The 27784-nt window shown below is 39.1% G+C and overlaps 2 protein-coding genes across 2 annotated transcripts in view; one reads left to right on the forward strand and one right to left on the reverse strand.

Moving 5' to 3' along the window:
- The window catches only part of MFAP3 (microfibril associated protein 3), a 312681-nt gene extending 301713 nt beyond the window's left edge, over positions 1-10968 (reverse strand). The window contains exon 1 of the mRNA XM_044069487.1: positions 10870-10968. The gene's annotated coding sequence lies outside the window, so the exon portion shown is untranslated. The remainder of the gene's footprint in view (positions 1-10869) is intronic.
- Positions 10969-11001: 33 nt separating this feature from the next.
- The window catches only part of FAM114A2 (family with sequence similarity 114 member A2), a 1115082-nt gene continuing 1098299 nt past the window's right edge, over positions 11002-27784 (forward strand). The window contains exon 1 of the mRNA XM_044069930.1: positions 11002-11121. The gene's annotated coding sequence lies outside the window, so the exon portion shown is untranslated. The remainder of the gene's footprint in view (positions 11122-27784) is intronic.

Consider the following 27784-nt stretch of genomic DNA (forward strand, 5'->3'; position numbering starts at 1 on the left):
AAGGAGTAACGGACAGACTGCTTCTTTAACTAAATGTGATTTTAGTAGAGAATGGAACGTGAAATAAGACATCTCTTTCATTTTGAGTAGGAAGGACTCCCACAGTTTGGGCCCAAGTACTGAGAATGCATGGTCAGAGATGGATTTCTGTTTTAACGCCCAAGTACTTCAAGATTCTTAGACTGTATGCAGGAGTTTGTGTTATTAGTTGGAAGGGTATGTTTATGCAAGAGTTTGAACAGCTGAGCTCCTAAGAGAAGGTCTACTCTTTCATAGGAGGTTACTAGGGTAGTGACCCTACAGTCTTTACTAGCCTAGCCATGTTAATCCCAAGTACACCAATTTGTTCTTTTTTGGGTAGTTCACAGAACGAATTTATGAACAGAGCGGGTCTGTGACATTGGCTACCCCTGTCCATAAGGGACAATGGTTCCACCCCAGGGACGAACTTGAAAAGGAACAATGGTACCACCCCAGGGACGAACTTGCTGTCTACCATCAAGTTATCTAGGCTGCGTCTCAATAGGGTCAGTGAGGAGCTCTGTTTTCTGTGAATAGGGAGTCTATTCCAGAGAAGCGGCAGTCTCTGGGAGACATAAACGTCTCTCCAGCATGATCTGTTAATGTTAAAAGCTAGGTTGAGATCCCTAGAGCGAGTAACTCTTGTCATTTGACTTGCGGATGTGCAACATTTGCATTAGAGCAGAGTTGGAGACTGCCCGATAGGTGACGCCTCTCAGCAGCCTATAAAGATGCAGAGTAAAGTGACAGGGCTTTCAGCATGTCCATGTAGGTCATGGTTTGGAGTCCCTGTATTTTCTTAGTGAGAAACCTCTTGAGGTCTCTCCAGCTGCTGCAGGTGCCTCATGTGGTACATGCAAACGTGTGCATTATACTCTATTAGTGGTCTGATGAGGGTCCGGTACAGTAGAGTTATAACATCCCTTGACCTGGATGATATGCCCTTTCTTATGAGGTACATTACATAAAAGGCTTTCCTTACCACTGTGGACACTTGGTGGTCAAAGTTCAGATTGGTATCATCTTGTGTTCCCCAAGTCTTGTACCACTGGGTTGGATTTCAGGGGGGTGCTGTCAATACTGTAATTTGCAGAAATTCCATTTTGCCAAAGGGAATAATAATGCATTGTTTTGCATTTAGTTTTAGACCATGGCTGGCACCAACCATTTGTTTGTGTTAGCCTTTCCTGTACTATGCTGACATTGTTGGGGGACTCAGATTGCTCCCAGTTTGCAATCAGTGAACTCGGCGAGCCAAAGGCTGTCTACTTTGGCCTGGACTTCTAAGAAATAGATGCCAAACAGTAAGGGGCCCAGCACTGACCCCAGTGGTACTCCACTGGTGGAGTCATCAATTTTATGTTCTTTCAGTGAGCAAACTGGCTACTCATCGAATAACATTAAGGGTTAATCCCCATCTGGGACAGTTTCTCAATGATGCCAAAGTGAGGAATTGTGTTGAAAGCATTGGCAAGGTTGAGATAGCTGTGTGCACAGTCTTATCTTTGTCCAAGGCTTTGATGACATTCTCAAAGATGTCTACCAGGTTTAATAAGCATGATCTACCCTTTAAGGCAAACTGGGTTGGGTCCAGTATTTGGGGGGTGCTTACGTCTTTGTTGATAAGGTCCATGCTAATTCTAACCACCCTTATTTGCAAGGCCATGGAAAGACTTATAGGTCTGTAGTTTCCAGAGTCAGTCGATGCCCTCCCCCTTTGTGCAGGGGGATTACTGTTGCTGTTCTCCATTCTGCAGGAACATAGCCAGTTCAGAAGTTATGATTAAAGAGAATGCCAAGTGGATCTGCTAGGTCTTGTTTGAGATTGTTTAGTAAACAACCTGGGATATTATCTGGTCTCATTGAGGTAGTGTTTTTGGCCTTGGTGAGTGCAGAGATTACCTGCTTTCTAGGGATACTAAGCAAGGGACTGGTGTCGGGTATGCTTTGGGATATGGTAGGTGGGGATGAGGGGGGTGAAGTTTGCGCTGAAGCTGTCAGCTAGCAGGTCGGTGATATCTTCCACTGTAGTATGAGTGATCCCATCTACAACCAGTTTGGCACATGGCTGGCCATTCCCTTTTAGACTCTGGATGCAGTTAAAGAATGCCTTATGATTATCCTTGGCTAGGGATGCAATTTTAGTTTCCTAATTTGCTTTAAAAGACTTTACAAGACTTCCAATTTTCCTGTTTAGGCTTAGGAGGGAACTCTTCCTTTGCAGAGTGACATCCCTCTTGCCTTTGGACAACAGTTCTTCTTCTTGTTAAACAATTTAGTTATACTTGAAGTCCACCATGGTGGCTTGTTTTTACATGAAGACCTGGTTTTGATAAAGTGACTGCATAAATTCTGTTGTACCTAACTAAGAATTTGTACAGAGCATTTGCATACACTTCTGCACAGTGATCATTGCTGTCTGCAACTGTAGGTGGTATGAAGCTTTGTAAACCATCGCTTAAGTGCACTGTAGTTCGTTTTGGTTAAGTTTTTTTATCATTTTGTTCCTGTGAGGGTGTCAGTTCCAGTAGTTACCTCAAATGAGACTGATTTGTAGTCTGACCTAACCAAGAAGGGCATCACGCATGGAGAAGTATCCAGAACATTGGAGGCCCTAGTGGGGGTGCAGACTATCTGTTCCACCGCATTTGTGTTAAAGTCCAGAAACCTCTGCAGGAGCGTGTTTTTGCTTGTGTATGTCCCCCCAGTCTATGGCAGGATAGCTGAAATCTCCCATGACTAAGGTATTGGGCTGTATGGCAAGGAATTCCAGTAAATAGAGATATATAGCTAGCAATGATGCGGTATGGTACTTTCTCAATAGTTAATTGGACATGCGAGTACTTCGAAAGAGTCATGCTGTTCGACCAGTCTTGAAGTGTACTTGGTTTTAATGAAGATTGATACATCTCCACCTTTGCTTCCTTCCTGCTCATTTTGTGGTCTGAACGTGTGGAAGGCATTGTAGCCTTGCACGGCCAGGATCTTTTCAGTGGCCTTGAACCATGTCTTGGTAACTGCACAGATGTCAGCATCCTCCAAGGTGAGAAGTCCTTCCAGGGAGTACAGTTTCATATTTAAATTCCTAGCATTAAGCAGCACAACCCTGAGTTTGTCTCAATTGGATTTTGTTACGTTGGAAAATTTGTTGTTTTAACATTGCCTAAAAAGACACTATGGGGAGGCAAGAGCCTTTGCCAGTATCTGAAAGCCTAGGGAGGGACAAGTGCAGACCATCTCTAACAAAGCAAAGAGGCCCGTCTACCATTTCCTCTCAGGCTGACAGACAATGGAAACCCCTGGACTGACACCAGAAGCTGAGCCAATTGTTGAAGGCAATCATTTTTTGTTTATATTGTGGCATCATTCTGGGTGATGGTAAGATACTGCTTAGGGCCAGGGACATACCTGTCCGAGACACACAATCAGAGAGTTCTGTCACGTCTCTCTTCACATAAAGAGATATGTCTCAAGTCATTCAGTCCAACATGGACTATGACAGAGTTATAATGAGTGACTGGAGTGCCTATGTGATTTGTCCAATCCTGGCACCTAGTAGGCAGCTAACAGTGACCTTCTCCTTGTCCAGTCTGGTGAGGGGGACATCAGTGTGTCTCACCATGGAGTCACCTATGACCAAGAAATTTGATGTGTTTTGCCTTGGGACTTATTTGTTGAGACACTGATGTATGTGTTGATATGTGTAGTGGTTTCTTTATGCTTTGCGGTGAGTGTGGATGTTGTGCATTTGGGAGGTCTCTGCTCTTTTGGTAGGCTTTTAGTGAGAACCACCGCGTATGTGGGTTTGAGTGTCATGACCTTATTTTGTGTGAGAGGTGAGGTTTGTGTGTGAGGTGAAACATGTGCTGACAACCTATTTGAAGTCTAATTTGTTTTTATGTGAGAGAACTGACTCCAGTACCACAGTGTATTTGCATCTCTCACATACGGTGTTAGTTTTAGGAGTAAATAGTTATAAGGGTGATGTCCCCATGCTGGTCCAATAATCAAGGATCCTGAATCCGCACCACAGACAGTGGACTGGGACGTTCACTTGGAATACAAAATGGATACACTCTGTATTTCCAGGTGCAGACCTCTCTGCAACAAGCACAATTTTCCTTAAGAGCACCCAGGGAGCATGCTCAGTCCAAGGGCTGGCTCCTCTCTCTCTCTCCAGATCCTTATTAAGACTCAACACTGGCACAGCTTAGAGTAGAGTCCTTAACTGGGGTTCCATGGCAATGCCTCTCACATCCTCTCTGTGAAACCAGCGGTTTGTGTGTCTGCTCCAAGCAGCTCACACACACACTTGGGAAAGGTTGGCACAGATTCACCTGCTGTGCCCCCTTCTGCCCAGAATACAGGGTAGTTATCACTGCCACCAGAACACCTGCCAGCTACTTTAAGGCTCAGGAGTGGCCAGAGTTATCACCAAATACTTTCCCAGTCAACAAATGAAATAAATAAATAAATAAATAAATAAGCAAGCAAATACTCTCAAAGCCTAAGTACTCTCTAAAAAGGAACAGCCACAATGAGAAGTTTAAATATATTTAATAATAAACAATAAAAGAACACAAAATTACTAAACATCTATTTACAGTTTCAGCACTGGGAATATTAAAATAACACCAATGGAAAGTTTCACACAGTTATAGAAAAACAGAAGTTAGCTAAGAGCCTAGTACCTACCTATGAACCTATCGGCCCAAGGGCCTACATAAGCCTAGCCAACAAGATTCCCTGGCCCCAAGAAAGTTATTTTCCTGTGCCACTGTCAAGCAGACACAGAAGTGATCCCCGGGGTGTTTTTCCTATTTCCCATCCACTCATCAAGATTTTTCTTGAAGAGTGCTAATGAAGAACTTTGCCTGACATAGACGGGTAGCCTGTTCCAGAGTATGGGAAGTCTCTGGGACAGGAATCTATCCCTCCAGCATGTCTTGTTTATTGTGGTGACAAGGTTTAGGGCCTCCCTGCACCCTTGTGGTAGGTGTGTAGCTCAGGACCCTATTCTCACTATCTATTCTTGTCAGATCCAAGAAAAAATGCAGAATGCTCCTGAGATTTCAGTCTCTTTTAATATTAAAACATTATTTCTGTACAGAATGACATCACATACATCTGGTCATCTTACTCGGTTTCCCTTGATAATCACCAACACTAGAAGCTACAAGGGTTTACCATCTATGTGCTACAATACACACACACACACACACACACACACACACACAGCACTGCTGATATGTGGTGCAGCTGCTGGAATTCATAAAAACATAAAACACTTCCATTTTTCCTACAAGAGCCACAAGCTATTCTCTAGCACAGACAATGCATCTCTGGCTGCATTCAAAACTATGGGATAACATCTTTATGGCTTAACCCATAAAGTAATTTAATTTCAAGAATATTTTTTCCAAACTCAGGTCGATTACCCTCTTCTCTCCCACTACATGCTGTAACAATGTATACATTTAAACAGTTACAATAATGCATGTACATTTCTTTTCCTTCCAGCAGGGCACACCGTTGATACATTTTAACACAAGCAAACCTCACAATTACGTTTTCAGCACAAGTATCTGTACATATCAGTCTGATATACAAATGACATACAATTATTCACAAAATCCAAGCTAGTTGTGCTGGTGTAAGTCATACATACACTGCCTTACTTCTCCTGGCATAGCTGGCAGTACTTCCTATGGTCACAGTAAGTATACATGAAGCAACTGCTACGCTGCCTCAATATGCCCATATCAATCAAGCTGGCAGGAGAAATGACGGGGGAACTGCCTGTTCACTGTGGCAGGATTTTTCTGAATGTGATATTTTGGAAGGAAGTGGGCTAGCTAGACTTAGTCACAAGCTAAAGTTGACAAATATTTTGCAGCTCCGGTAAACTGAGTGCAAACCCTCATAAAATGCAAGGTTTATATACAGGAAATTTTAAACAGTTTTCATAGGTTCATACTAGGCTATCTGCCCTAGGGCATTTATAAGCCAAGCCAGAGTATGTTTGGCTTTCGCCACCCAATTTAAATTAATTTTGCGATGCCCTTTTTCAAGGTTAGTATACTGTGCCTCTGTCTAACAGTGACACAGAAGTGATACCCGGGGTAAACCTACGATCTCCCATCCACTCATCAAGATTCCTCTTGAAGAGAGGAAATGAGGGACTCTGCCTAACCTGGACTGGGATTTTATTCCAGAGTGAAGGGAGCCTCTGGGTTATGAATCTGTCCCTCCAGCATGTCCTATTTATTTCAGTGCTGAGGTTCAAGTCTCGAGCGTAGCTCGATGGGATTTAGATTTTCTGAGGTGCAGCATGTCCATTAATTCCGGGTTGGACATGGCTTTATACGTCAGGCACAGATCGCCTCTGAGCAGGCGGTATGCCACTGAGTAGAGCTGGAGTTTCTTTAATCGGGCAGCATATGGCATCTGTTTGAGCTCTATGATCCTCTTGGTGTGGTACTTTTGGGGTCTTTCCAGTTGCTGCAGGTGTCTGGTAAGGTACATCCCGAAAGGGGCATTGTACTCAATTATGGACCTGATGAGGGATGAGTAAAGAGGCACGATGACCTCCCCTGATCTAGATGTGAATCCCTTCATGATTAGGTGGGCTATAAAAAATGTTTTTCTAACCACTTTGGCCACGTGGTTGTCAAATGAGAGATTGCTATCAACTTGGGTTCCCAGGTCCCTAATTATTTCTTCTGTACTTAATGGATTACCACCTATGTGGTAATTTGTGGGCACTTTGTTTTTGCCAAAGGGGACGACTATACACTTTTCGGCGTTTAGCCTGATAGAATGCATTTATAAAGGATGCGTTTATAAAGGATTCTGTGGTCTGGGCCATATTTTCCACAGGCCCGGGGGCTTTGAAGGATTCCACCTCGGTTTTGAGGAGTGTGAAATTTGATTTAGCAAAGTTTTTCACTGTGGTTTTCAGGGCAGGGGGTGGAGTCGGGATGTGAATATCCAGTGAGATTAGTTTATGGTCTGATCTTACCAGTGAGGGATACACTTCTGGTCGGGAGCATAGAGTCCCCATGTTGGTGATGATCAGGTCCAGTATGTTTTCCCCTCTTGTGGGAGTGGTAAAAAGTTGTTCCATAGCATTTGAGTTTATAAATTCTAGGAACCTTTGGGCTAGGGTGTTGGAGCTAGAGTAATGCTCCCAGTCTATGTTTGGGTAGTTGAAGTCGCCCAATATAATGGTGTTTGGAGAGACCTTCATATTTGCCAGTGTTCTCAGGCAGGCCGAGTGGGGTTCCTGGGTTTGGGAGGATTGTCTGTAGCAGGCTATAAACTGGAAGGCAGTTTTACCCACTGTTAGTTGCACATGGATAGTCTCTGATGCTTCGTGCTGTGCCACCAACCTGGAGGTGTGGGTATCTTTGACGAATATTGATACTCCCCCCTCCTTTTGTGGTACGGTCCAAGTTTTGGGGCCGAAAAGCATGGTATGAGGTATAACCTGGTAGTGCTGGGGTGCTCTTGGGAGCCTTGAACCAGGTTTCTCTTATTGCACAGATATCGATGTTCTCCATGCTAACGAGAGTTTCGAAAAGGCATCTTGAGGTTTAGACTTCTGGCATTGAGTAGCATTACTCTTAGTTTCTTATCCCTTGTGATACCTATGGAGGTGGGTTTGTCTTTTGAGCCTTGCCTAAAAAAGGCACTATGGGGGTAGCAAGAGCCTTTGCCAATATCCGAAAGCCCAGGGGTGACAGGTGCAAGCCGTCCCTAGCAAAGCATCGTGGCTCGTCGAGCATGTCATCCCAGGCTGACAGGCATTGGATCCCCTTTGAATGACACCAATACTTAAGCCAGTTGTTGAAACTGATCATCTTGTCTTCATATTGTGGCATCATTCTTGGTGAGGGTAAGATGCTACTCAAGGTCAGGGTCATACCGGCCTGGGCTACATGCTCAGAGAGCTCCTCTATGTCTCTTTTCATGTAGCCCAGGGAGGTACGTCTCAGGTCATTCACACCAGCATGGACAATGACCGAGTCATATTTGTACTTGCCTTGGAATGACCCGAGTGCTTGTGTTATGTGGCAGATCCTAGCACCAGACAGGCAGCTCACCGTGACTTTCTCCTTGTTCAGCCTGGTGAGCGGGACGTCAGTGTGCCTGACGATAGAGTCACCTATTACAAGTGTATCAGGTGTGTTGTTTAGCCTTAAGGGCTGTGACTGTTCGGCCCACTGGCTTTGTGAGCTATGTGTTGCACGTGTTTTGTTTTGGGGTAGCGGTTGCTTGGGTGTCTGCTTTGGAGGTCTCTGCTGCTTAGGCAGATTTTTATTTAGAGCCTCCGAGTATGTTTTTGTGTGTTTGGTTTGCTGTCGTGGTAGGTCTATGTGAGACTGGAATTGTAGTGAGTGTGGTTTCCTTCTCCTCCTGACTTGTTTCACCAGTACTGAGTTGAGAGAGCTTAGCCTCCAGTATGGCTATATGGTTGCATCTCACAACTACCAATGGGAAAGCCCCAAATTGATTCTTTCTCCAGCAACCCCCAACTCAGATGGGTCCTGAGCTACACACTTCTACCACAAGGGTGCAGGGAGGCCCTTAATGTAAGATGCCAATTGAAACTGGTTGACTTTTGTGAGACTGTCACCAAGGCACTGGATGAGGAAAAAAGTCATTCATACAGCTTACCTTAACTTGGCCAAGGCCTTTGACACAATCCCCCACTCGGGCATCATCGAAAAGCTAACAACTTGGCGTAAATCCCTATCTCATCAGGTGGGTGGCCAACTGGCTCACCGATGGAACCCACAAGGCCAAAATAGGTGCTTCCACCTCCGACAGCAGACCTTTCACTAGTGGTGTTCCCCAGGGATCTGGCCTGGGACCCCTACTGTTTTGGCATCTACTTCTCAGAGGTCCAGGCAAAGACAAAAGGCCTGTAGCTGACCAACTCTGTGGACGAGTGTAAGTTAGGTGCAATCATTGACTGCCCAAATTATGTTAACATACTGCAAGAGGGTCTCTCAGCAACAAAATGACTGGTGCCAAAGTCGTGGCCTTAACTTAAACTCAAAAATATATTATCATACCATTCAGCAAAAAACACGGCCCTACTGATTACCACATCTACAGCAACCCTCTAAGCACGCAACCTGTAGTGAGAGACCTGGGTACTCACGTTGGCAAAAATCTCACATTTGACCATCATGTAGCGGCAGTGGTCATGAAAGCCTTTTACTTGGTTCATCTCATAAGTAAAGGGATTGCATCCAGAAAAAAAGGAGGTTATTACTTCTCTGTCCTCCACTCTCATTAGGCCAATAATTGAGTATAATGCCCTGTCTGGTATGTACCTCTTCAAACACCTGCACCAACTGGAAAGGCCACAGAAATACCTCACCAAGAGAATTCATGGCCTCCAACACCCATCCTATGCAGACAGGCTCAAATCACTAATCACTCTACTCGGTATCATACAGATTGATTAGAGGTGATCTGTGGCTTGCCTACAAGGCAATATCAGACCCTGCCCTACTAGAGATGCTCCACATCAATAAGTCTAATCCCTTGTGCATTATCCGCTCGATGCAGCATCAACACAACCTGCTGGAGAGACAGATTTGTCTGCCAGAGGCCACCCTGTCTCTGGAATAAACTTCCCATACTTGTCAAAACAGAGTACCTCGCGTACCCTCTTCAAGTGCAACCTTGATGAGTGGATGGGAAACCACAAATTTGTCCCAGGGGCTCCACTTGTGTCTCCCACTGACAGAGGTGACAGGTGCTGAATGAGATTTCTTTTTTGGGGATAAACTATTGGCTAAGCTTATAAAGGCCCAGGGCTATTAGCCTAGCAACCTCCTATGATCCTTAAGAGCACAGTGATACCAATCTAGACTCAGCAGGTCTGAATCTAGCCGATGGTATACAAGGCAATGAAAACACAATTTCAAAATGCAGCATAAAAAGCAGTCACGAACAGCAAAAATGAAGCAGTAATTCAGTTAAATGCAGTTAGCAAGGTGCAGTGCTGGCTTAAAATATTCTTAAGTTTTCAGTTTTTTCCCCCGGTGGACAGCTTGGCTTTCAATGCAGATGCACTCCAGACCCCTGGCTAATTTGGTTAGCTAGGAGCGGGTTTGCCTTAAAAACAGCTTAGCGTGAAAAATTAAGTACTCCTTTTTCTAATCTGCATGTACTGATTTCTAAACCTCGAAGGCTGACAGGCATGTCTGGAGTATATCCAGATTTGTAGCCATACAACTACCCACAACTGTAAGATAATCACAAATACCGAGGTCTTGCCGCAAAAACAGAAAACACTCATTTTGCTTAATGTAACATGCTCTACGTTAAATTCAGCCATTCCATAAATTCTGACTTTCTGGACCCCAACTTTGAGATGAGTCATTTTAATTCTAAAGAAAAAATATATTACCGATCAAATAACTACTGAATAAATTGATATTTAAATTGGTTATCATCAACAGAAATCGTGAAGTCAATACACCTCAGACTTAATTAAATGTCATACTTCTCACATGACTACACTATTATTAGTTTTAAGTATACGCTTTTTACCAAAAATGCAACAAGAATGACTTTATTTGGCACAGTGATATCAAAACCTTACATTCACAAAAGGAACCGCATGAATGTACTACTTATGATAATCTTGTATTTTAAAATTCTGCTAAAATAGGAACCTAAGATACGACGTGCCTTGGCTCTCTACTTTAGGCCCTTAAAATGCTGCAGTAAACATGTTGACTTGTTCCAATACTGTACGTCTAACAAGAAAGAATCAATTACAAAATAATTCATTTCTTGGGAAAACAACCAGTTCCGATCACTCACCGTGTTCATTAGTAAAAACTCCACACCACGAAAAGGGAAATTGCCCTGTCTTTACCTTTGGAATGGTTTCCGGGTCAAATGTAAACTGTTACAGACCACAACAAGGGAGCGTGCTTGCTACCGTAAGTACTATCTACGCTTGTGTATGACGTGGCTTGGGGCTTTACTAACACACAACAAAATTCTACTGTATTTTTTTCTGATAGGGGTATTGGAGAGTGGGAGTTGTGTGACAACAAAGTGAATTCAGAGGTAAGCTGATGCTGTCAACAAACGGAGAGCTACCTATGATAAAACAGCAATATTGTTGTTTAAAAGTTCTGATTTGTTGTTCTACCAAGTTGTCAGCTTTCTGGTGAAGATATGTTACAAGCATACACGTACACTCACAACTTGCTTCTGGGTTTTTTGGGCAGATGGTTTAAAGGATACTTGCGCTTAGTTAGTACTACTGGCTATTCTATTTTGTATCAGCTAAGCTAAATAAAGTGTAGAAATGATTAATCTGTAAAGAATGCTGACTGTGTTTCACGCTTTTGCTGACAGTCATTTTTTTTCCTGTGACTTGAGTCTTGCATTGACTTTTGACTGACACTTATTTTGAATAATGGTAGTTGCGGTTCTCTTTAAGAAAGTCCGCTTCCATACGATGAAGAAGATTCTTTGAGAAGGTGTTGTGTTTAAAGCTAATCAGTAAGAATTAGCTTAGCAGGTTGCTGTTTTATTTACTTTTTTGAAAAAAAATCGGATTGTACAAATGCATTAATATAAAAAGCTCACATTAAATTTGAATTCGCTGTTTGTTTAAATTTGGTCAGGACAGGAGATATCTACATGAATTTCTCTTCTAGTTTTGCACCATTGAAGTATTTCCCGGTTGTTTTTATGAAGTGCAGAATTGCAGTTGTTTACATTTTCATCTAGCGCAAATTGATACATGTACTACAATAGATAAACATTATAATTGATTTGTAATTCTTAAAGAATAATAATTCAGTGATAGCTAAAATGTGTTGAGATCACGGTAATTTACCATTAGTGTAACACACTGTGACAAAGGGAGATACGGTCAGCATAGCTATCTGGAATTTTGTAAATAATTATATGTCATTTGTGAATATCAACATAATGTATATAAGATGCTTGTGTTACAAATATATTAAAATTGTATGTCATGTGTATGCAAACTAGGTTTGTACAGGCGTATGTGCTGAAAAGATATTTTTATAAAGTACTGAGCTTAAAGATGTATCCCTGCTGGAAGAGAACAGAAATGTACTTGCACTATTGTAGCTATTTAAATGTATATATTTTAACAGTGAAAACTGGAACACAAGAGGTTAACTTCAGTCCAGCAAAACATCAGAAAAATAGCTGAAATTAAATTACTTTATGGCGGCTAGAGACAGAATGTCTATGCTAGGGAATTTTCAGTATTGTCTTTAAAGTGAAATAATTACTAGTTTTGAAACATGAAGGAAGGCAATTGTTTTCTGACTTTCCGCATCTGCCAAAGATTTCAGGTCTATGTATTTTCACAGGTGGATGCTAAATACTGCTAGCTTACAACAGTGGGGGTTTCACCTAGGATAGAGTCAGATGACAAAAAATGAAGTCATTTTGCAAGCTATTCCAACAGTAATATTTGAGATATTATTAATTTAAAAAGTCTGTTAGATAGACAGAGCATTCCATATTCTGTCTTTGACCTGACAACAGCAACTAGAGAAAATCCAGTCACCACACCTGCCTTGCTCTGTAAATAAGTTTCTAGGAAATATTAACTCTCTTAGATATAGTCAGGAATATAGCAAAGCTTAGTTTAGATATTTTTCTTAATTTATTTGAGACTGTCCTGCAATGTTTTAAATATTGCATGCGTTTTTTAGCTCTGATGTCACAGTAAATGTATATTTAGTATTCTCTTGTTCTTTTATTAAATGTATTTAAGCATTTCATTGTGGCTGATCTGTCTATAGATATTTAACTTCTGAGAGTACTTGAATATTTACTTGGTGACACTGTGGGCCACTCCTAATAGCCTTGCTCTTGGTCAAACTATCATTTGTATTAATAGTAACATTCCACAGTAAGATTGGACACCCTTTGTTAAGGGCCTTAAGTAGCTAATAAGGAGCTGGCTGGTGGCAGTGATAACTACCTTATAGTCTGGGCAAAAGGGGGCATAGCTAGTAAACTTGTGCCACCCTTTCTCATGTGTGTGTGTGTGTGTGTATGTGTGTGTGTGTGTGTGTGTGTGTGTGTGTGTGTATGTGTGTGTGTATATATAAATCAAACCTCAGAGTCTGTGTGTCAACTACTTGGGCAGGGACATGAAGCACTGGTTGGACAGAGAGGGTGCTGGAGGTCTTGGCTTGGCCACTCAGCTGAGATCTCAACTCTATAGCTGTGCCAGTGGGGAGTCTTATTGGGGATCTGGAGAAAGAGGGAGTAACCAGCCCTTAACTGACTGTGGTCTCTGTGTGCTCTTAAGAGAGCTGCTTCTGGTAATACTTTGTGTATACCTTGTCATCCTGTCAGTGTACGTCCCCCACTGGTGAGGATTGAGGCTCCTTGATTACTGGTTCAGTGGTGGTGGTGGGGGAGGTCACACTCACCTCAGTGAAATTATCCAAAAGATAATCTCAAAAATTAATATATTTGCAAGTCTAAATTATGTACAGTATCACTGTTTGAATTAACAACAAGGCAGCGAACAACTATTATGTTGTACAAATTTGACGGCTAATTTGAGAGATGACACATAAGCGTTAGTAGACCTGAAATCTGTATATACAAATTTTGTGAATGAAATTACCTTATATGACAGTCAATATTGAATATTGTAAATTAAAAAGTGGTTATCCCACACAAGAGAATTATAAAAAAACATTCTCCATATTTCATGTCCAAATGTGTATCTTAAGTAAGAAAAATGTAAACTAGGCCTTATATTTAACATTTAAATGCATCTGCAGTGAAATATATTCTTCAGCAGGCATAAAGTATTATCTTCTCCTGCTTATTTTCAGATAAAGTTGAATATCTAAGGTAACCTTAATCATTGTTTTTTGTATTCTAGAAGAAAGTCACTTATTAGTTGTTTTAGTTGATATTACATTTTGTAGTCCACAATATTTGACAGTTATTTTATTATTCAGAAATATCTGGGGATTACCTGGTTTGGTTAATGAATGCTTGTAACATTTTGCAAGAGTAGAATCTCAACTAACTTAAAAGTCAAATCATAACCATAATTTTGCTAAGCCGGTTTTGATGGAAATATAGGGATCTGTCAAGAGAGACTTTAAATTTATTAGATATTTTTGTTTTTAAATGCACCCTGAGTCTGTCCTACACAGGGTCCAAACAAAGAATAGTTAAAAATAACCTTTTTTGGGGGGATACTGTTTAAATTATTTAAAATATTCTAGAGAATGTATCCATTCTCCCTATGGGCACTTTTATTCGAAGTATGGGCACTTTATGTAAAAAGATATGTTTTCATTTACTTGTAAAATGGACTTTTGCTGTATTACAAGTTTTATAAATATTAACATTAATTTTTTATTGCTTGCTTGAAATTCATAATTATCAGATTATTTTATGTTCCATAAGTCAAATAGATTAGTGTAGATAGTTATTAGATCTAAGTTCAATTTTAGTTCAGTGTCAAAGCATAATTATTTATTGCAACCAGGATCTAATCATAGGTTCATAGGTTGTTACTGGGCTAATGGACCTATAACCCTTACAAGCCTAGCCTTAATTATCTTCAGTTGCTCTAGTTGTCCTTGGTTAGGTTAACAATGTTCACAGAGATGGGAGTCTAATCCTGTCTGTGAGGGACATGGGCTACACCTCTGGAGTGAATTTGCTGTCACCAATGTAAGTTCATAGCTAATTACTAGGTCAGCTTTCTTAACAGGTCAGTCTAAGTCTAGCCAATTTCCCTCCCAGACTCAGAAATATCATAACTCAGACATGAGGTACAAATAGCAGTGCTGTTCACCAATGATGTGGTATATTAACATATATTACATTCAGTTTAATGTATTTTTAATGGAACTCAAAAGAAAGGTTCCAAATAAAGATTTATGATCTCATGCAAGCCCAGGATTAGACATAATACTCTTGAGTTTCTTGTTATCTCAGATTTTATATATACTTCTGTGTGTTCACTTTCTCAGATAATGTGCTTACAGACTTTTTGGTTGGATGAACTTTTTTTTTTCCAGACTTTTGAAAAATATTAAGTTTCCCTTTGTTTTTATTCTGGCCATTACATTACTTTATTTCAATCCCACACTACTTTATTGTAATCCCTGTCTTGTTTGTTTGTAAAAGTTTATAGTTTTACAATGAATGAAATATAAAAGGAAGTCTTGGTATGCTACTAAATACACATAAATAGAAATATTTTTAGTTACTTTGTCTGTTCTAATTATTTAATACTTCAACAGAAAACAATTACATAACCAAATTAGTTTAATTTAAATAAAACACAAAGCTTGTATGGCCACAGGTCCAACACCAACCAAACAGTACTAAAAACTGCTTAAAAATGTAACTCCCCATTAAGTCACATTATTTCAGTATTGTGTTTTTAATACACATTTAGTATTTAAATGCTCTTTGAAACCTGGTTTCAAACTAAATTGCAGCATAAGTTATCAATAAAATTTTGTATTTTTTAAAAGACTGTCAAATTGTCTACCTTTGAAGTTTAAAGAGATCTGTGCAACTATACAAAACCTTACTCTCTTAAAACCTCTACATACAGTAGTGTGTTTTTTGTGTATAAAACTTTGATTGTTTACCTTTAATAGCATATGTATTTTATTAGATACTATGTCATAGTATGTGGGTAGTTTCCCCTGCATAAAAGCTATCACAAGGCACACATTTAGCCAAATAAAATGTTTTGACTTCAAATGGACTCAAAAGTAAATGAAAAACCTGCTCTGTGAAGCTTGTAGATGATGTGTCAGAGTAAGTAGTCAATATGAAGTAAGGTATAAGCCCCGTATAAGGCAGGAAAATAGTTAACATATTTAATGAAAGTTTTTTACTTTGAATTTTACTGTTTGCCTTCTGTAGACACCAATTACACCAGGGACTTTTTGGCTTTTATTGGAAATAACAGACACAAGCTGTACTAACTACCTCCAAATTTGGGGAGGAAATTAGGTTACAATCTTAAAATGTGGTTAGAGAAGCTTGTTATTGGAAAGAAAGTACAAATATTTACAGTTCATATTTTAATGCTTATGTTTTATCTTTTACCTTTGTGTCCATTATTTTTTATTTATTTTTTTTTTACTTGTAAGCCCAAAAATATTATTTGTTTGTTTTGTTTTATGTAGGGAAAACTACACAATGACTATTGCAGATAATTTTTAAACATACCTGTGCTGTTGGAAGTAACAGCCTTAACAATGCTTTACATAAACACAGCAATGTGTGTAGACACGTTAAAAGATTTGTGTTTTGTGTGATGGAAAATGTATTCTTGGACTTCATAGGTGGGGATTTGGGCAATATTTTAGAAAATAGAGAATTTTATTTACAACTTAATCTGCATGCTAGTTTTCCACTAGGTAAGAATGAGCACTTGAATATTAAATGTGCATTAGAGCAGAGCATTGCAATAGTGTGGCTTAATGGGGCTTAAAACATTTAAGCAGGTTTTAGTTGCTTACATGCCATCATATGACTTTTGTGTTTTTTATTTAAAACAGACTCATTTGGCTGTGTGATAGTTTTTTTATATTAAGTCTTAGGTAGCCATTAAAGCGGAGTATGTAAAGAAATGGGAGTTATTTTTATGCATATTTTGATTATTAATTCTAAAATGATAAATATGGACACACGTAGAAGACAATCTTGTCATTTTGTTTTGTAGTTTAAGTAGAATGGTTGTCTTTCACAAAATGTGTTTTGTGTTATAACACAAAAATTTAGGCTGTTGTATTTGCATTTTTTGCAACATTGTAACTATTATAATGATTAATGTGTTTATAGCTCTACAGTTATACAAAAGCTGATTTATATATTTTAAAACTGAAATGAATTACCACCATAACCCTCTGTACATGCAACACTGATGTCCAGTACTGTACTACACATTTTTCTGGGAAGTGTCACCCTCTCAGCTTTGCATAAATGCAACTAATTTTTAGGCTCCCTACTGAAATGTCAGCACTTGAAATGCCAAGTGTCAACATGCTGAATAAAGACTGAATACACAAGAGAAGAGCACACTCTTCACCTTAAAACAATTTTTGCAGGGGGGTGCAAACCCCCCCCTTGCACCCTCCCCCGAACTTGTATATACTTTATTTATTATTTGTTTACTGGGAAAGTCTGACTTGGAACAAGCCAATTTTCAGCAGAGGCCCAGGGAGAAACGCTCCAGATGCATGTCTTTGTATTTCGCAATACCATGGAGAAAAGAGAATATTCTGAGAAATGGCATCTTGAACTCAGATGCAAGTCTGATCTTTCAGCCATTCGGTCTCCATATTTTGGGACATGCTCTAGCGGGTTCTGGCATTTCAAATAGTTACCAGTTTTTATCTTATGAACTCAGTTTAAATTTTATTTATGGGTGGTATCTGCTGTCAGTTGTTGAACCCCCATCTGTATTCAGACATTGGCGTTGAGTAGTGTTACACTTGCTGACATAATGGGGGTGCTGCCTGTTCCCTCTTGCTAATAGTACAAAAAAAATAAATAAAAAGCACTATGATTGTAAGGTAAATTAGATATGAATGTTACGTAGGTGGCATTTTTTTTGTTTAAGTTGAGATACTTATGGTGAAGATGCAGTAGAGTTAATTATGACTATGCTGAGGGCTGCCCAAGAACCAAGTCAGATGTGAATATTGTTAAACACGGTTTGTTTTCCTCATTTAAAAACTGTGGCCAAAATTCATAAACAAATAGTACATTGTATATGACAAATTTTTACGATGAGCAGCAGCATGCAGGGTGGGGACATTGCAAAAATATAGCATGATCAGAAAAGGTAGTTAAATACTACAGCCAATGTGGTAAGCAGATGCACATAAGACAGAAATTAGCAATGTTGTGATAATAAAGTTAATGGCAAATAAGAGTAAACAGCATGATAGATCAGTTCAGCACTGTATGAAAACTGGAACTGGCAATGACTGCCAATGGAACTGTACACCATAACATCTTGAACAGAGATGACAACTGCTCTATGATTTTAGGGGTAGCAGCAGGATTAGCTGAAATATACATGTTTTAAACCATTCTGTCGACCAATAGCTATGAAGGCAAGTGTCGTCACCCTATATTCTGCCAAAGGATACAACCAATACTGCCTAACGTTTCACCCCTTCCATGATATCAAAATAGTGGACTACTACTGTGCAGACAAAAGCACCATACAGGAGATGGTGCACACATGCAAGCTCATGGGATTCATGGAATGCTCATCATTGAGGACACCACAGTATTTATGTGTAACATTGACAGTCCCTGCTGCAGGGACGTTCCAATGACTAACAGGGGACACTGTGGGTGTATCCAGGCATCTGCCACTTAAAAATTACACCAGTTTCTTGATGCCATACTACAGAATATGGAGAGGTGTATGTGTTCTATGTATCACACGGGAAAAGCAACACTGTGGACCTCCAGTAAGATAAACTATTTCCTTTGGTATTTGGTGCCATGAATTGTACCCACATCACCATCAAAGCCCTTCTGCAGACACACGGACAATAGAGTAGAACCCTTATGGTTAATACCTCATTGGCTTCCAGGTAGTCTTCAGTGTAGAGGGTATAATACAAAATGTGTCACCCAGACAGCACCCACAATTCCTACATCTGGCACACATGCAACTTTTATTAGTAATCTATACCGGATGATTTCCCTCAAGGATATCTTATTGGTGAAGCTGGATTTGCCCTGAAGCCGTGGTTAATTACCCTTTTACAAAACTCAGAGACTGTGGCAGAGAATGCATATAACTCCATACTGTAGCAGACCCATAATATTGTTGAACTGAACATCCCTTTCAACGCACATCTTAAGACTATCTCAAGGCCTTAGCAACAAGCCTGTGTATTTACTAATCTGTTCATCTTTTCCATTCCTGTAGCCACCACTATTTTATCTCAAGTTTATACCCCATATTACCTACTACTTCATTTATTTAGTTATACTCCATTCTTTCTTCCTACACTTATTCTCAAATTCTACCACTCATAGTTTGTATTTTATTTCTATAGTAATTACACCATTAGGACACATCTGTATTCATATCTGTTTTAAGAACCTTAAATAGTGTGGCACTGCTGTATTTATGCTATAATTTTGCATGCTGTCATTAAGTTTCTGCATATTGTAAATTGTTGTACTTGTTACAATCACATTTACATGTACTGTAAGTCTCTGGGTTGTGCCTGTAAAGAGTCTCTCTCTGGGCCACACCTACCCAGTTAGCAAGGTCATGGTTGAAAAGGGTCTTCGAACCAAAGCACCTACTTGGTTAACAAATTTATAAATTCAATAAATAAAGAACAAATTAAATAAAACTGAATAACAATATAGTAGGTTGGGAAAGATAAGAGATGTCTTTTAAGAAAAATAAATTGGTGATGTTAAGGAAAGCTTCCAGGTGAAAATGGGTACAGTGAAAGCCTAAGATTGGTGAAATCTAGCTTAAAATATAAAGAAATAGTAGGAATGTATAGTAGAAATCTATAAGAAAGGCCATGACTTCACTGATATGTCTATATGTAATGATGTGTTCTCTGATCTAGAAACAGAAATCCTGGAAAGTGAAGATAAATGGGCCAAAGCACAAGAGCTCGATGTTTATATAAAAAAAAAAACACTAACCCAGGCAGTTCTATGCAGATAGATGGAGAAAGAAGTGGAGACAGAGATGGATTTAGTTTTTTGAGCTCAAAGAACTCTACAGATGGTGACTATAGCAAAGACATTAAATGTTGCTTGTTTCTTTGGAGGAAAGCTATGATAAATTTGCCTAAGATGTTAATAAGAAAAGACATTGCATTGTCAGCAAAGGTCCATATTGTCTAAACTATGAATTTCCCAGTAATGAAATCTGGCTGTGAGATGTGGACGATCATTAAGGATGTGCATCATAAAACTGATACTTTTAAACTGTTATGTTGGAAAAGACGTTTGATAATCTTATCGACTGCAAGAATACCAAATTAGTCAGTACTTAAAGTTCAAAGGTATACCTTACCTCATGTGTTTGTGAAACACATACAAAGTCTGTTTGTGAAAACAGTAAATACTTTTAAGATGTAAACTATGTTTATATTTTAAAAATGTTTTTCAAAATGACTGTGTAATTATCAGGAATGCAAGTTCTACATCCCCACTTCATGATGTGGTAAATTTTGCAGAATGGGGTGCAGGAAGTAGGGCAGACAGAATACACAGGGAATAGTGCATTTCTAAGTTTGCATTACTCACAGACAAGCAAAAGCCAATTCCACCCCCCCTCAATAATGCGAAAAATGAATTCTAAGACTTATTAGACTTGTAATTATAATGACATAAAACATGTCTTTGAAATAAAAATGCCTCTTTGAGCCAACCATCTATATGCTGTTTCCCCATAATGAAGAGCAGGACACTACATGATAGCTGTATGTTCCCCACCAGTCTGCTTCTTATTAACAGCAGCAATGAGCAAAAACATTGTGGACAATGTAAATGCACTTAAAACTTTTTTTTAAGATGCTTTCATGGGATTTTTTTACAGTCAGACATTCAACTTATAATTCTAATGAAATTGTTCTTGGAGGGGTGCAGAGACTGAATTGCCACATTAAGTTTAATTTTGCTTTATTTTACTTGATCATTAAGTAAGTGACCATGTTGTTCACTGAAAGATCCGAGTTAGTAAAGCTCAAATACTTTGGCAATATGCAGGAGTCACTTGATAAGACACTGATACCAGGAATGATCTGAAGGCAAAAGAAGGAGGGGATGGTAGAGGCTTTAATGGATAGACAACATTACTAAAGTTGAGATTGCTAATTTGAAATTAGTTGAAGCAGTTACTTACAGGCCTGGTGTGCTGAAGCCCTTGAAGTGATTAAGAGTCTGTCTCATGTATATGACTAAAAAAACAGAAGCAACACATTTATTTCAGTAAGTGTAACTTGAGAAAAAGGCAGCATTTAGCTTGTTTATAGTATGTACGTCAACATCGGATTCCTTTTAATTGTAGTCAACACTGTGGTGCAGAGAGATAAAGCCATGATTATTAGGTAGATGACCTGAGTTCATTTAACTGCCCAACTGCTGAAGAAGCTAATCACAGGAGAAAGTAAAGTGTTGAGGTGGTTGCCTTCTTGCCTTCTCACTTGTTTCTGGGAGGAGAGTATGGAGATGTGCTGTGAATATGCCAATGTTGTGGTAGCAGATCTTTGAGTGGCAATCACCGTGATATGTAGGCAGGCATAAAGAGGAGTGTTAACAGGGGGTGGCTTCCTAATGGCATCATTATACACACACACACACACACACACACACACACACACACACACACACACACACACTAAACTTATGTAACCAGTCATGTTTGTTTAGGGCATACAAGAAAAAGCTGCAAAATGAACAGTGCATGAGTCTTTGTAGGTTGTTTCATTGCTGTCTGTCGCCCAAGACAGTGGATCCCTCTCCTCTTCTCATCTGTCGTAACAGCTTGGGGGCTGCCAGTCCCACCTTGGAGGATTAACCAAGAGTGGATGTTGGAGATAATATGAGGAGATTCTTAGCAACTAATGGTCGGTCATCTGCCTCATTGAAGACCCAATAAAAGTTCTTTTTAATCATGAGTGTTTTGCTTTTTACCTTTCCATTCATTTCTTTTATAGATGCTAGTTGTCTTCTGTCATATTTTTCTCCAAAGTTCATTCCTCACAGTTCATGCTGCATTCTGTTTTTCTCTTCCTTTCTTTATTTATCACCATTACATGTGGCACTTGTTAATTCTGATAAACTTAGTTCTAGATCTCATTTTCTTTACCATTTTATATTTTTCCTTGATTGGTTATCTGTGTGGAGTATCGATTTGCACAGTAGTGCTATTTTTGTCACTTGTTAACAAAACTAGCCATTACTGATAAAGCTCATTCACAGAGAGGCCATGAATTGAAAAGGTCCCAGTATGATGATGGAGTGTAATTAGAGTACCAGTAGCTAAACATTAATTTATTCATTTACTCAGCTTTTTCCAGTACTAGCTTTATCCATTGAGGCTGTGGGGGAAGGTAGCCTTCGCCAGCAAGCAGCTGGTGTAAGGCATGAAATCTAGTCCTGAATGGGGCACCTGTCCACTGCAAGATATACAAGCATCCAAATGTGCACTCCAAGTCACCTTTCAGGATGCTTTTGAGGTGGCTTTTATGTGATTAACTGTTTCACATATGTGGCGTGATTGCACCTATTTCAGGAAATTGGTTTGATTTTAGGGAACTTTGTATTACCCTGCACATGAAATATGGGAAACTTTTCTCCATTTCAACCAGCTTGTCAATTTCAGACATGTTTATTAGAACAGTTCATCTTTGTTTAACTAACCAGTGATTATATGTACCTCATTCCTTTGAGATCTAGGAGGAAACAAATGGATAAACTGTAGGAAAGCTCACGCAAAGCAAAACATTGTTAAACAGTTTCACATAGTAAGATCTAGGTAAGGCAAACAACAGTGAAAGTATCTTTTAATAGGAGGTCATTTGTAAGCCTATACATTTTATAAAGTAATTTGCTTTATATGCTTAGGCCAGCAAGTTTTCTTTACTATTAACTATATATTCCCCTTGAGTAGTAAAATCTTTCTGGTGTAAGTTGTTTGGACACAGTTTAGCTAAGTAGCGGTAATAGAGCAGAAACGAAAGGATGGAAGGGTAAAAGTTGCATAGCATAGTTGGTGAAACAACACAAGCTCAGGGCAAAGTTGATTGTATGTGGTCTATTGAAAATATGAGTTTTGTGAAGTAACTTGGGGAGGAATACTGTCTGTTTTATTTTAATATGAATGCATAAGAGAAGGTTTGTTGAAGAATACATGGTTTCTTATTCAGTTGTTTGGAGTGTAGTGTACATGTGGACTTGAAAAGTAAGGCTGTGGTCTGTGAGGTCTCTAAGATACTTCAAGGATGCTGTGTCTTCAGGGATTGTGATAGAGACTAGAATAGATTTACGGACCAGACAGAAGGTATGCTTCTGCAAATGTTTCTGCAGAAGAGCTTAACTTTGATCTTCTTAGTATTTAACATGGAAGTGTCTTGTCATTCGTTTAATGAGGCTGCCTGGCAACTGTGAATAATGTGGTTTATTCCTTTGTACAGCTGCTAAATGTTTGTAAACATAGTGAGAACTATGGGCAGAAGTTGTCTGATATTGTCCCCATGTTAGAAACAAAAATATTCCAAGTAGAAAGAAGATTGTGATAGGTGATATGGTTTCATGTGGACATTTTATAAGGGGCCAAGTAAAGAAAAAGAACAAAAGACAGTTGAGTGATTAGAAAATGCCAAATTGAATGTGGTAATTAGATAAGTATTTCTGACTCCTTCAGATGGTTGGTGTATGTAGAATATAAAACAGCCATAAAATAGAACTTTGTCAGATACCTTAGCTGCATGGTGTCCATTTAGCCAGAGTTTTCTTTTGATGCATATGGACAGCTGTCTGTTAAACTTCAAGAAAACTGAAGTGTCTACACTGAGTGGGTGGTACACTGACATACTCTGTAGAGCAATCGAGAAGTTGGGCTTCAACCCATGTGAATACTATAGGCCTTCTTGAAGCCATACTGAGTGCGTAGCGCAGGTAAGGTTGTGATATATAGGACCTTATTTGCAGATGCACACTTTTCCAGTAGTAGCTTGAGCGTAGCAGTGTTTAGGTGGCACTTAGGCCTGCACTTCATAGCTTTTGAAGGGTCATCCCTTTTGTGAATGGGAATTGCAGTGCATTGCATTGGTTCCATAGGTTTGACACCTTGCTTTCTTTAGGTTTCTGCTAACTAGTAGGGTACATGGCCAGAAATAAACTTGACTATACATTTGATAAAGGTTGGGGGGTTATCTGTGACTGTTGACCCATGTTCTTTTTTTTTAGAAGATTTCAGTTTGCATTCATATTCGAGATGGCTTGGGAGGGCACTTGGGGGGAACCCCAAAGTAGTATGGAAGTGTTACTGATATGAGAAGAAGGAAGGGACTTAGTCTTGTTAATAATTAAGGCTGAGTAATGTTTTAAAGGTGTCTTCTACTTTGGTAAGTAATATATGTCCAGAAGGACTAGTTTATTTGTTTATTTATTCATTTGTCTTTGTTTACTGAGGAAGTCCGACTGAAGAATACCTGTTTTCACTGGAGGCCCAGGGAGAAAAGCTCCATTTGCTTACATTGTATTATACTAAATTCCAGATAAACACAGAGTAGGTACATTTCTGTTTACATTTACACATATACAGTAGTTAAATTTATACATTCTAGAAGTTACTAAAGAGAAAGCCCATGTGCAACTTAGTGGATTGTACAGGCAGCAGTTAATAAAAGTTGTTTTGTCATTTCAGTGAGAGCTTGAGAGTATTCTGTTTAAGGAGAGTATTTGGAGAGTATCATACGGTGAGCACAAAGTCTTAACCTAGTGATGAGCAGGTGCAGGAGAAGGGTTGGTTAAGTTGTTGTTTAAGCAGTGGTTTAAAACTCTTAAATTTGTCAAAGTTTTATTTGTGTGGGGATACTGTTCCAGAGTTTAGCAATGTACTAAGAGTAGAGCGAGTCTCCTGCAACATTATTTGACTTAATTGTGGGAATTTGTTACTAGAACAGAGGTTTCTTGTTGGACAGTAGAGCAGCAGTATGTTTTGTAGTGTAGGGCATTTTTCTGGATGATGAATAAGATTGTGCGCTGCAGTTAGTTGTGAATGTTAGGTAGTTATGTAGTTCAGGCCAGTTTAATTGCGTTAAACTGTGACAATGGTGGGTCCTGTGAGGGCGATTGGTGGCAAATTTAACTATTTTATTGTAGCAGGTATTGTTTAAGTTTGCTAGGATAGAAGCAGGTTATAAGACAGTTGGCAATAAGAAGGTGGTGGCTAAAGTTTTTCTTGCAGTATCTGTAAGGAATCCACTGAACCTATAAAGGGAACCTAGGTTCTGGCGTGTAGATTTAATGGTGTGCAGTATATGCTGGTCATAGTTGAGATTGTCATCTATTATAATGCCTAGAAGTTTACTTTGCAAAGTGCTATTTTCTGACTTTATGGTAAAAGATTGCTTTTGATTTTGGCAACTTTTTGAGGTACAAAGCATTAACTTAGTTTTCTTGGGGTTGAGTAGAAGGTTTGATTCTTTAAGCCAGGTTTCTACAGAGGAGAAAGATTTTTGGATAATGTCTTGGAGCTTATTTATTGTTGAGGCCACACATATTAATGTCAAGTCATCCGCATATTGAACTAAACTAGTATGGTGATATAGCGCCCTATCAGATACCTGTAGTAACTGGTTTGGTTGAAAGGATGAGTAGGTTTATTGGCATTTAACAGCTTGCTGCCTTCCAGATAGTTAACTGTGAAACCACGACAAGAAGTATTGTGAAAGTCCTATTGAGGAGAGTTGAATGAGCAGTTACTGGCATGAGTCGGTATCAAATGTCTTTGCCAAGTCTCAGAATGTGGTGGACACAAGCAGACCATTGTTTTTATGGTGGTTTATTATATTGGTAAAATGTAGTACAGCAGTAGTGGTGCTGTGCCCAGGCCTAAAGCCATGTTTTGTTTCTAACAGCAGGTTATTTGAGGTTAGGTATTGCATCAGCGACATATGGATGCATTTCTCTAATATTTTTGAGAGAGGGGAGAGAATTTCTGTTGGTCTGTAGTTATTAAAGTCTGTAGGTGTGCCACCTTTGTGCAGTGGTATGATGTAGCATTTTGTCTAGAGTGATGGGACAGATCTTTCTGCTACAGACCTACTAATTAGTATGAACACAGGGAAAGCTATGACTTCTTTGGCCATTTTAGGTAGTCTGATGGGTGGTAGGTGGTCTACAGCCATGGAAGTTTTAGTTTAAGGAGCAACTTCATTATGTGCTAGGTGGGAACTGGACTGAAACTGAAGAGCTGCAGGTGGTGTTGGTTTGACAGGGGTAGATAGAGGGGGTCAGATGTATTAGTGTCTAAGAGAGATAATATTTATTGTATAACGTAGGAATTAAACTGCGTGGGAATTGAGTCCTGTCGTATTATCTGTTTTTACAGAGGGAGTGGTGGTCTTGATTATTCCATAACTTATTTATTCCCCTGAAGAAGAACTTGCTGATTCATTTCAGTCTTTAGTTAATATCAATAATTAGAAGATAGCATGAAATAGAACTCCTGTGACTCCCTGCCTTTTAATCTCTTCTGTGTCTGTAATATGATCTAGGGCAGGTGCATTTTTGACTTTCCTTTTAGTACTTTTTGGGGGAAAGTAGTTTTATTCTTGTGCTAATCTAATAAGAAAGAAAAGTCTTCTGTGTTAATTTTTTTTCTTGCTCAGATATTACACAAAATCTGTTCTCTTATTAATGTTTTAGATTTCTGTCTCATTCAGCGACAGGCTTGTGCTTTCAAATTTGTTCGTATTTTCTGCTGTCACTTTTACCAGTCCTTCATGCATGTGTTTGTGTATATTTTTCATTTTGCATTTACCTTTAATTTTTTTTTTGTATATTAAGTTAAATCCTCAACAGATGCAGATTCATTTATTTGTTTGCTTTCCAGGGTAGATCACTGATCTTACTGTACCCTTTATAGATTCGGCCCAGGATTCACAACCATGAGTACAATACATAAGAAAAACATTAACAGAAATATTTAAATTACACAGATGTTACTGCCATTCATCATTTTAGGTAATTCATTTTTTTTATAGTTATATTTGTAGTTACATACAAAGAGCAAAGTAGAAGACAATACATTATCATATTATGACATAATGAAGAGGTAAAAAGCATTAGGAAGAAGGGTTGTAGAGAAGGACAGGGAGGAATGCAGGTAGAAGTGTTGGAGAGCAAGTAGTTAGGAATGAGGAGACTTTTGCAGTAAAGGGATGTAATTATATGCAGGAGAGTAGACACTATGGAGGCTGGGAGGAGTTGTATGGAGTCCTCACTATCCAGCAATGATGCAGATATGGAAGCATTTGCATTGTTCCTGCTTAAGTAGGTAGCGTTTAAGTTGCCTTTGGAAGTTTTGGAAAAAAAGTGTAGTTTTAATTTGTTCAAGTATGGTTTCCCAGGTTTTTGGTGCAAGAAGAGAATGCATGCTCGTTATATTTCAGATAATAAGTGGAGGAGTTGTAGGTGAGGTGTGGAGGTAGAGAAAAATCTTAAATTATATGAAGGAAGTAATCTCTCAGGAAGTTTTTGAGCCAAAAAAGAGAGACACTGTTGGAAACTCCTGGTGTTTTGTCTGGTGTGTGATTCTCAAACAATCTGGAAATATATCTCTGATTGATATTTCTTGGCATTGTAGCCTTTCAGAATTCTGCATTGTCTTAATTTTACCTGACTGAATTGTTTTATATATTTTCTGGCATTGTTTTCTGTTTCTCATCTGTCCTGAAACTGTTTTCCCCTCCCCCCATCCTATTCTTGTGGTGTTGTTATAGTTGGTGGCTTTGCAGTTGCCCGCCCTTACTGTAAATTTGATCTGGAACACCCCTTCCTGTCTGGTGTTCACTCTACTTAATACAGAGAGAATATTTGAAAAGGCCGACCCACATAGGTTCTTAACCTTGAATTATTCTTCTGCGCCTTCTTCCTCTTTTCTTGCACTTTACTTAAAAAAAAAAAAAAGAATTGCACTTTATTTTGCTTTTGCATCTTC

Source organism: Protopterus annectens, chromosome 4.part0 (genome assembly GCF_019279795.1).
Source record: "Protopterus annectens isolate FY-2018-M chromosome 4.part0, PAN1.0, whole genome shotgun sequence".
Classification (NCBI taxonomy): domain Eukaryota; kingdom Metazoa; phylum Chordata; order Ceratodontiformes; family Protopteridae; genus Protopterus; species Protopterus annectens.